Source organism: Podarcis liolepis (assembly GCF_965112155.1).
Source record: "Podarcis liolepis genome assembly, chromosome: 18".
Classification (NCBI taxonomy): Eukaryota; Metazoa; Chordata; class Lepidosauria; order Squamata; family Lacertidae; genus Podarcis; species Podarcis liolepis.
Genome location: NC_139572.1, coordinates 1,584,614 through 1,595,342, shown reverse-complemented (window position 1 = coordinate 1,595,342; position 10,729 = coordinate 1,584,614). Strand labels below are relative to the sequence as shown.

The window sequence follows — 10,729 nt, the reverse complement described above, 5'->3', positions numbered from 1 at the left end:
ACCACCTCATGAGAAGAGAAGACTCCCTGGAAAAGACCCTGATGCTGGGAAAGATGGAGGGCACAAGGAGAAGGGGACGACGGAGGACGAGATGGTGGGACAGTGTTCTCCAAGCTGCCAGCATGAGTCTGACCAAACTGTGGGAGGCAGTGGAAGACAGGAGGGCCTGGCGTGCTCTGGTCCAGGGGGTCACGAAGAGGCGGACACGACTAAACAACTCAACAACAACAACAGGAGAAAATAACAGGCCAACCAGAGAATATTGAGAAGGAAAGTTTAGTCATATCCGCCTCTTCATGACCCCCTGGACCAGAGTACGCAAGACACTCCTGTCTCCCACTACCTCCCGCAGTTTGGTCAAACTCATGCTGGAAGCTTCGAGAACACCGTCCCACCATCTCGTCCTCCGTCGTCCCCTTCTCCTTGCGCCCTCCATCTTTCCCAACATCAGGGCTTTTCCAGGGAGTCTTCTCTTCTCATGAGGTGGCCAAAGTCTTGGAGCCTCAACTTCAGGATCTGTCCTTCCAGTGAGCCCTCAGGGCTGATTTCCTTCCGAATGGAGAGGTTTGATCTTCTTGCAGTCCATGGGACTCTCAAGAGTCTCCTCCAGCACCAGAATTCAGAAGCATCCATTCTTTGGCGATCAGCCTTCTTTATGGTCCAGCTCCCACTTCCATACATCACTACTGGGAAAACCATAGCTTGAACTATAGGGACTTTTGTTGGCAAGCTGATGTCTCTGCTTTTTAAGATGCTGTCTAGGTTTGTCATAGGAAGTCATAGCGCTGCTCTATTTTGCCTTGGTCAAACCACACCTGGAAAACTGGGTCCAGTTCTGGACACCACGATTTGAGGAAGATATTGACAAGGTGGAGCAATGCGTAGAAGAGGACAACAATCTACTTGCACGATCAAGGGTCTGGCAACCAGGCCTTATGAGGAACGGTTGAAGGAGCTGGGCATGTTGGTACCAGATGGAGAGGCCTGGGTCAGGGCCACATACGTCCTTCAAACCTGATGTTCTAGAAGAATAGGATAATGATGGCATCGAAAAACAAAGGTTGTAAGGGGGGGGGGCGAGGAACTACATGGCTTAAAGGGCTTTCTGGCAGATTCATTCACTGGGACTGAATAAAGGAGACTGCTTTGTAGTGTGCCAATAACTGTAATTGGCCGTCCCCGTTCGAGCAGCTTGTGTGTGGGGCAGGGGGAGGGAAGAAGGGGGCTGAGAGTGGAAAAGGGGGGAAGGAGCCTCTGATAGCCACCTGAGTTATATTTAGGATGACAAGAAGAAAGGCACCTCTAGGCTCTAAGTAGCCAGTAAGTGTGAAATTGATCCAGCAATTATTGTAAATATAGAGTGGGAATTTTTTTTTGTGAGGTTTTACAGGGAATCTAAGTGCTGTCAACGAGCAGGCGGTTTTAAGGAGATTGGGGGCGGGAAAGGAGGGGGGCGGGAATCCAAACCCCATATCTGCACAGGGTCCCTTTCGGCAGAGGTGTGCGCCCCCACCAGCACAACAAAATTGGCAAATGGCTCGAGATTGTAAAGATAAATTGCAGGGGAACGGAGAGAACAAGGCAAGACCGTTTCCTCCTGATGTGAGCGGATGGTGGATAGGACCATCTGCAAGAGAGTCACGCCCCATAGCTGGCAGCCTCGAGCCGGCGATGGAAAATTCCCTTTCATAATTAATAAATGAAGAATATTGCTATTCATTAACGCGGCTGCAAAGGAAGTATTGATCTCTGTCCGGCTGCTGTTCTGTGCGTGTTTGTGCGTGTGTGTGTGTGTGTGTGTGTGTGCATCTCGCCTCACACACACACACACATTCCCACCGCCCCCCAAAATGGCCTCTCCAAGGAAAGCTCTAAAAAGGCCAAAAGAACGCAACAAAATTGGTAAAAGAATCCACGGAGGGGGGCTTGGAGCGAAGGGAAAGGTGCAATTTAAAGCAGGGAGGGCGGCGTAACGGGAGAATCGCAGTCCCATCTCGCGCCGTTGGTTCCCATTTGAATATTCGGTTAATAATAGATTACAGCAAGCATCGAGAAAATCTCCTGCTGCCAGTCATTTTTATTTTATTTTTAAGCAGGTGAAAAGTCAGGAAAAGTAGGCAGAAAACGAGAAAGTGCAGGATAGCAGCGCAGTTTGCGTTATTAAAACATAAAAATACATACCATAATACTAAAACAATAACATTCACCTCGCTCTCACACGCACAGTTTAAAAGGCCATGGGTTGTTTAATTAAGCAATGGCCAGGGAGAAGACGGATGTTTTTGCCTTGTGTAACGAAGGCGCCAGGCAAACTTCCCTGGGGAGAGAATCCCACAAATGGGAGCCACTGCACAGAAGGCCCCGTTGTCGTGTTGCCACCATCCACAGTGCTGCATTTACGTATAAGCTAAACAAGCTATAGCTTAGGGCCCCACTCTCTTGGGGCCCCCAAAAAAAAATTAAAGAGAAAAAAAACCTGGGTGTACATTTCCAAAATATAAGATAAAAAAAAATAAACTAAACCTACCTACAGCAACAGGGATGCGGATGGCACTGTGGGTTAAACCACAGAGCCTAGGACTTGCCGATCAGAAGGTCGGCGGTTCGAATCCCCGCAATGACGGGGTGAGCTCCCGTTGCTCGGTCCCTGCTCCTGCCAACCTAGTAGTTTGAAAGCAGGTCAAAGTGCAAGTAGATAAATAGGTACCACTCCGGCGGGAAGGTAAATGGCATTTCCGTGCGCTGCTCCGGTTCGCCAGAAGCAGCTTAGTCATGCTGGCCACATGACCCGGAAACTGTATGCCGACTCCCTCGGCCAATAAAGTGAGATGAGCGTCGCAACCCCAGAATTGGCCACGACTAGACCTAATGGTCAGGGGTCCCTTTATCTTTACCTTTTACCTACAGCAACAGTGTTTTGTGTTGTGTAGGCTCCAATGATGTAAGTCATGGGCCCCGTCTGCTCACCTGCTCCCTAAAATATCACTTCTATGTACAGTGGTACCTTGATTCTCAAACTTAATCCGTTCCAGAAGTCCATTCCAAAACCAAAACAGCAACCATTTGTTTTTGACAAACGACAGCTGGACATATAAAGGGTCCCATTACCTTCAGTAGCTGATGGCCTCACCAAACCTAAATCTCGCTTTACTGGCCGAGGGAGCCGGCGTTTATCCACAGACATTTTTCCGGGTCATGTGGCCAGCAGGACGAAGCCGCTTCTGGCGAACCAGAGCAGTGCACGGAAACGCCGTTTACCTTCCTGCCGGAGCGGTACCTATTTATCTACTTGCACTTTGACGTGCTTTCGAACTGCTAGGTTAGCAGGAGCTGCGACCGAAAAATGGGAGCTCACCCCGTTGCGGGGATTCGAACCACCGACCTGCCAATCGGCAAGCCCTAGGCTCTGTGGCTTAGACCACACCGCCTCCCGCGTCCCTTAATAGGTATCTAACCAGTGATATTTTAGGGAGCAGGCGGGGCCCATGACTTACATCCTAGGAGCCTACACAACACAAAACACTGTTTCAATAGGTAGATTTTATTTTATTTGCTTTTTATCTTATATTTTGGAAATGTACATCCAGGTGGTTTTTTCCCTTTAGTTTTTTTGGGGGCCCCCAAGAGAGTGAGGCCCTAAACTATAGCTTGTTCAGCTTATACGTAAATCCGGCACGGAGTACCATACAAAATGTATTGTGCGGAATGGTATACAGCCATGTGAATATTGCGCCAAATGTGTCTACAGAAATGCAAAAAAAAACCAGAAATAACCTAGGGGAAATGCAAACGAATTTTCAATTTTTTTTCAAGACCAAAATCTGATATTGGAGAGAGCAGTGGGGGAAACAAGAAAACGAATTTGATAAGATTTGCCCATCTCGAATCTCCCTCCACCATCTGTAGCCGCTCTCCCCTCACTTCCTCCAGAGTAAACTCTCTCTCTGTGCCATGCCACCCCCCCCCACTTCCCCGGACAGCCTTCCTCCAGCAGATCCGTGTAGATCAATGCAAAATTAATTAGAGTAATCAACTCGGCTGCGCCGCGGAGATCATACGTGCAGGCTTTTCGGTGACTAATTGGTGATAACTGACAGCTCGCATCCCTAGTGTCTTAGGGGTATTAACACTCCACCCCCCACCCCCCGCTTTCCCAGATTAATTACCTTTTCCCACCATCAGCCCCTTAGGTGTGGGGCAGGAAAGGGGAGGAGACTACAGCTGCCAATCAGAGGGGCTTTGCTGAGCATGGTTGAGGGAGGAGTGGGTTTGGGGGGAGGCTGGGGGGGGGAATCAAGATTAATCTTTTAAAGGGGCAGGGAGATGACTTTCGTACCCATTCAAATCCGGAAAATGACCATTGCTGTTGTGTTATCGGTTTGCAGAGAACACTGGTCAGACTCAGAGCAGCCAGTGTCTAAATTAATGAGCCTAAGTTAGCGGAGTCCATTGATTGCCATGGGTCTACTCTGAGCATTACTAACGCTGGGTACAACCCCATAAAACACTGCGCGCGTGCGTCTCTCTAGAATATTTCTCTCCTTCTTTCTTTTTAAAAAATCAATTTTAATTAAGAATACAGACCGCTCTCGCCTCTTGTTCCAGATACGTAATAATACGTGCGCTGTTCTTACTGGGTTGCGTCCTGCTCAGAGTAGACCCACTGAGATTGCATAGATGAAACTCGCTTCAGAAGACATCGATGGGAACCGATTCAAATCCAGTTCAGAGCATATCTGCACCCAGCTCAATTCTCTACTCAGAGTAGACCTATTGAAAATAATGGAGCTGCGCCAGTCATGGCCTTTAATTTGAGCGGGTCTGCTAATGTTGGGGGGAACCCAATATTTGCCCTCCCTGCTCACAGAATTTCCATCTTTGGGGTGTTGCGCAGATTGATCCTGAGAAAAATAATATAACAACAATTTACAGTATTATTTATACAAGCTCAGAGTTGGAAAGATACCATGCTTATGTCTGAACCCTGCTCAAGGCAAGGATCCTGTCAAGGTGGCCGTCCATCCATAATAATAATAATAATAATAATAATAATAATAATAATAATAATACATTATTTATACCCCGCCCATCTGGTTGGGCTCCCAACAGAATACTAAAAACATAATAAAACATCAAACATTAAAAACTTCCCTAAACAGGGCTGCCTTCAGATGTCTTCTAAAAGTCAGAGGGTTGAGAAACTGCTGCTTGCCTTCTTCTATCACTGTGCCATTGAGAGCGTGCTCGCTTATGGCTTATGTGTGTGGTACGGAAGCTGTACTGCCCAGGACAGGATGGGGTTGTGCAGGGTTGTTAAGGCAGCAGAGAGCATTGTTGGCTGCCCACTCTCCACCTTAGAGCAGATTTATGCCACAAGGTGCCATAGGAAGGCACTGGACATAGTCAAAGATCCATCGCATCCTGGTCACTGTCTCTTCGAGCTCCTGCCGTCGGGACGGAGATACAGGACGATGAAGACAAGAACGAGCCGTCTTAAGAACAGCTTCTTCTCCAGAGCGATCTCGGCCCTGAATGGGAAGCCCGGACTTTGAAAGTCATCTAATCTCCCTTGCTGTATTATACTGTATTGTTTAATTAGTGTTTTTATGGAGCAGTCAAGTAATTTCGTTGTCCCCGAAGGGGGCAATGACAATAAAGTTGTTATTATTATTATTATTATTATTATTATTATTATTATTATTATTATTTCCTCGACATCTGATGGGAGGGCGTTCCACAAAGCTCCGAGGATCTCTGCTAAGGCAACTACCCAAGATGATATATAGGACCTCGGGCAGCTCTAAAGATTCCTTCTATAGCAAACGACTGGAGGTGTTGTCTCTGTGAGGAGCTGGAGCAAAGAGCAGATTCAAGACCTTGGACAAGTCCAAGAATTCTTGCTGAGGAAACGACTGGAGATGTTGTCTCTGCAGAGAGCTGGAGCAAAGAGCAGATTCAGGACCTTAAAGATAAAGGTAAAGGGACCCCTGACCATTAGGTCCAGTCGTGGCCGACTCTGGGGTTATGGCGCTCATCACGCTTTATTGGCTGAGGGAGCCGGCGTACAGCTTCCGGGTCATGTGGCCAGCAGGACTAAGCCGCTTCTGGCGAACCAGAGCAGCACATGGAAATGCCGTTTACCTTCCCGCAGGAGCAGTACCTATTTATCTACTTGCACTTTGAGGTGCTTTCGAACTGCTAGGTTGGCAGGAGCAGGGACCGAGCAACGGGAGCTCACCCCGTCATTGCGGGGATTTGAACCGCCGACCTTCTGATCGGCATGTCCTAGGCTCTGTGGTTTAACCCACAGCGCCACCCAAGTCCCTATTCAGGACCTTGGAGAGCTCTAATCTCACCAAAGCATCTATTTTAATAATGTTGTCTCTGCAGGGAGCTGGAATCAGCTGCTGCCACATCTAGGGTGACCAGGCTTGAATTGTGGCAGGCTCTGAGGGCCTTCTGGCAGTTCCCTCCCTGCGAGAAGTGAGGTTACAGGGAACCAGGCAGAGGGCCTTCTCGGTGGTGGCACCCTCCCATCAGATGTCAAGAAGCTAAAGGACTATACAACTCTGAGAAGAAATCTGAAGGCAGCCCTGTTTAGGGAAGTTTTGGATGTTTAATGTTTTGTTTTTATATCTGTTTGGAAGCCGCCCAGAGTGGATGGGAAAACCGAGCCAGATGGGCCGGGTATAAATAATAAAATGGTGATGGCGATGACATCAGGTGATTGACAGGTGGGTCAAACATGGCACATGGGGTGTGGGAGAGATTAGGACCCAGCCGGCTGACCGGATCCCAATCCTACAGGCAAAGCTGCCCCTCCCTGGCCACATTGACCATTAAACCTTTCTGATACCACATTCAGACCGATTCCCTGGGAGAGTTTCACAGCTGCCTGGGGCCCAAGACCCATTCTTGCCTTGGAAACTATATAGACCAGCATCGCAGAGCCTGGGCAGTACCAGAGGTGATCCGAACCCAGCCCTGATCCCACACCAACCTCTGGGTTCCTCTCTCTCTCTCTCTCTCTCTCTCTCTCTCTCTCTCTCGTCCTTAATAATTACAGCTGCGAGTCAATAGCAATTAGGGCTAACAGCCACTCAACGGAATTGACGCAAATTATTTTAATTTTATGTTTTCATTGACCAGCCTTTTCCAGGTTGTTGCCCTGCTTCCTCGCTCTTTTCCCTGTCCCCATTTGGAGCAGGGGGGGGGGTTAGGAGGAGGAGGAGGAGGAGGATGGAGTTGGGGTGGCAGAGAAAACCCCGGCGTAATTAATTACCCGTCCGCAACCCCCACCCCAATCTGACTAGCTGGACACCTCCTTAAGGATAATTAATTCTCGGCGAATGGAGGCTGCCACACCTTTCTTTGCTGCTTGCCAGAAAACAAACCCCACAGCCTCACATGTCTATAGGAATTTCTGAAGTTTTCCCAGTGAGCCAGTACATAGAGACATTGATCAGTGAATTCTTACAAGAAAGAAGATTCCACCTAAACATGAGGAAGAACTTCCTGACAGTAAGAGCTGTTGGACAGTGGAATTTGCTGGCAAGGAGTGTGGTGGAGTCTCCTTCTTTGGAGGTCTTTAAGCAGAGGCTTGACAACCATATGTCAGGAGTGCTCTGATGGTGTTTCCTGCTTGGCAGGGGGTTGGACTCGATGGCCCTGGTGGTCTCTTCCAACTCTATGATTCTATGATTCTATGATTTGGTATTGTGCAGCAAAGGCCCTTTGCATAGATAGGAAGAAACTGTGACAAAGTGTATTGTGGGGACAAATCACAAAAGTCACAAAAGCGATTGTGCTGGATTTGGTAGTGGGCTGCATGTGCATGATATCTGCTGGAGGGGCAACCCCCCCCCAACCTATACATAAATTCCTGCAGCACAGCCCCAGCTGCTTTAGCTGAGATTCCTGCATTAGATTAGATTACTCTGGGGGGTCCCTCCCAACTATACAATTCCACAATTTCTACGATTCTAAGTCTGGACTGCTGCAACAGGGGCAGTAATTGAGCGATCGGTGTGAGCGTGATTCTTGTGGCGTGTGGTTTTGCAGTTTTGAGACCACACCTGACGCTGATCTGCCGTGAAACCAGCCCTAACCCTTTTCGCAAGCTTCGAATGATTAATATCCAGTACAGCAAAAAAACCCCGCATTTTCCCACCCTAAAGCAATTACAGTGGTACCTCTAGTTAAGAACTTAATTCATTCTGGAGGTCCGTTCTTAACCTGAAACTGTTCTTAATCTGAAGTACCACTTTAGCTAATGGGGCCTCCTGCTGCCGCTGCACAATTTCTGTTCTCATCCTGAAGCAAAGTTCCTAACCCAAGGTACTATTTCTGGTTAGCGGAGTCTGTAACCTGAAGTGTCTGTAACCTGAAGCGTCTGTAACCCGAGGGACCACATAACACTGGTCCTGAGAGATCTGCAATGGCTCCCAGTACGTTTCCCAGCACCATTCAAAGTGTTGGTGCTGACCTTGAAAGCCCTAAACAGCCCAGTATACCTGAAGGAGCGTCTCCACGCCCATCGTCCAGCCCGGACACTGAGGTCTAGCTCTGAGGGCCTTCTGGCGGTTCCCTCCCTGCGAGAAGTGAGGTTACAGGGAACCAGGCAGAGGGCCTTCTCGGTGGTGGCGCCCTCTGCCATCAGACGTCAAGGAAATAAACAACTCTCTGACTTTTAGAAGACATCTGAAGGCAGCCCTCTTTAGGAAAGCTTTAAATGTTTGATAGTGTTTTTAATATTCTGTTGGGAGCCGCCCAGAGTGCCTGGGGAAACCCAGCCAGATGGGTGGGGTATAAATAAAAAGTGGTGGTGGTGGTGACCATACTGAGCTTAGGTGTACCAATTGTTTGACCCAGTATCAGGCCATCATCCTACGTTCCTTTTTGCAGATGTCTTGGGGAGGGTGGGCGAGGAACAGACGGGAGTCTCGCTCCTTACAGCTGCCCGGCCTCCTCGCTTTCTGATTACTGACGTTCATCGATGGTTTGGTGTTAATTCGCCAAAGGGGTTTGCTTCCTGCCTTCAGCTGGGAGCAACCCTCCTGGAGACGTCTAGAGGTAAATAACAAAGAAGCCCACAAGAGCCGGCTAGCATTAATTTTGACCAGTTGCTGCGGATGTGTCTGAAAAAAGGCAAGAACAGCAGACAAAGGGGTGGAGAGGGGTGGGTTTGTTGTTGTGGGTTTTTTGGAGGGGGGGGGTCTTATGCAGCCGACCATCTTGTTGCTCAGATCTGGGACAGACACCTCGCCTGCCTTCATCGCTCTCTCTCTCTCTCTCTCTCTCGTTTCTAAGGAAGGTGATCTCCGAGCCATGCAACAGCCGGATCAATAGGCCCACAGCCTTTCTATGGATCATACATGCAGAGAGAAGATTTCTGGAATCGATGAAGAGGAGGGGAGGGAGATGCTGCCCCTGTTTCGCGGGCTGTTTCCACGGCAACGGGGCCGATTCTTCCCCACCTCCGGCTCCCCCCACCCGAAACCCTTTTTTTTGAACACACAAAGCCGACTCAGCCTTGGGAGAAGAACGCAGCTGAAATTACGATATTCACTCCCGCGAGAAGCAGGGCCGACCATTAAATTGGATGGAGGCTTCGTCAAAACCATTGATATGGAGGGTGCTCTCAAAGGCTGCTAGCCGTAGTGGCCTGTCTTCTGCCTCCAAATACCAGTGGCTGAGAATCATTAGGGCTGAGAGTGGCTGTCGTACCCTCCAATGTTTCTCCCGTGAAAATAGGGACGTCCTATTCCATCCCCTCCAACGTTTCTCCCCTGAAAATAGGGACGTCCTATTCCATCCCCTCCAACATTTCTCCCCTGAAAATAGGGACGTCCTATTCCATCCCCTCCAATGTTTCTCCCGTGAAAATAGGGACGTCCTATTCCATCCCCTCCAACGTTTCTCCCCTGAAAATAGGGACGTCCTATTCCATCCCCTCCAACATTTCTCCCCTGAAAATAGGGACGTCCTATTCCATCCCCTCCAACGTTTCTCCCCTGAAAATAGGGGCGTCCTATTCCATCCCCTCCAACGTTTCTCTCCTGCAAAGAGGGACGTCCTATTCCATCCCCTCCAACGTTTCTCCCCTGAAAATAGGGACGTCCTATTCCATCCCCTCCAACATTTCTCCCCTGAAAATAGGGACGTCCTATTCCATCCCCTCCAACGTTTCTCTCCTGAAAATAGGGACGTCCTATTCCATCCCCTCCAACGTTTCTCCCCTGAAAAGAGGGACGTCCTATTCCATCCCCTCCAACGTTTCTCCCCTGAAAATAGGGACGTCCTATTCCATCCCCTCCAACGTTTCTCCTGTGAAAACAGAGAAGTCCTATTCCATGATGATAATAATAATAATTTTATCATTTCTGACTGGGTTGCCCCGGCCACTCTGGGCAGCTTCCAACATATATAAACACATAATAAAACACTTTGTAACGTAGCTTCAACTGCACAACAAAACCACAACATTGTTCCTCTCGTGATGCTTCCATTTTGGTGTGTGGAGGCCACATAACTGTTGCTTTAAATGTGGCCTGCATGTCGTAATCTATTTCTTTGGTGGGGGGGGGGTCTGCCTCACCCCAACCCATCTATTCTACCTCCCTGACTTTTCTTGCAGGAGATTTGGCGGTTTAAGGAGTTGGCTGAGCAAGGGGGAGAGGGATCTTTGTTGCTAAATCCATATTTGTGTGTGTGTGTGTGTGTGAAGAAT

The 10,729-nt window shown here is 48.8% G+C and overlaps 1 protein-coding gene across 1 annotated transcript in view; it reads right to left on the bottom strand.

Moving 5' to 3' along the window:
* Nucleotides 1-3,455: 3,455 nt before the first annotated feature.
* Nucleotides 3,456-10,729, bottom strand: part of KISS1R (KISS1 receptor) — a 290,916-nt gene continuing 283,642 nt past the window's right edge. Inside the window, exon 6 of the transcript XR_014521021.1 lies at nucleotides 3,456-3,489. The gene's annotated coding sequence lies outside the window, so the exon portion shown is untranslated. The remainder of the gene's footprint in view (nucleotides 3,490-10,729) is intronic.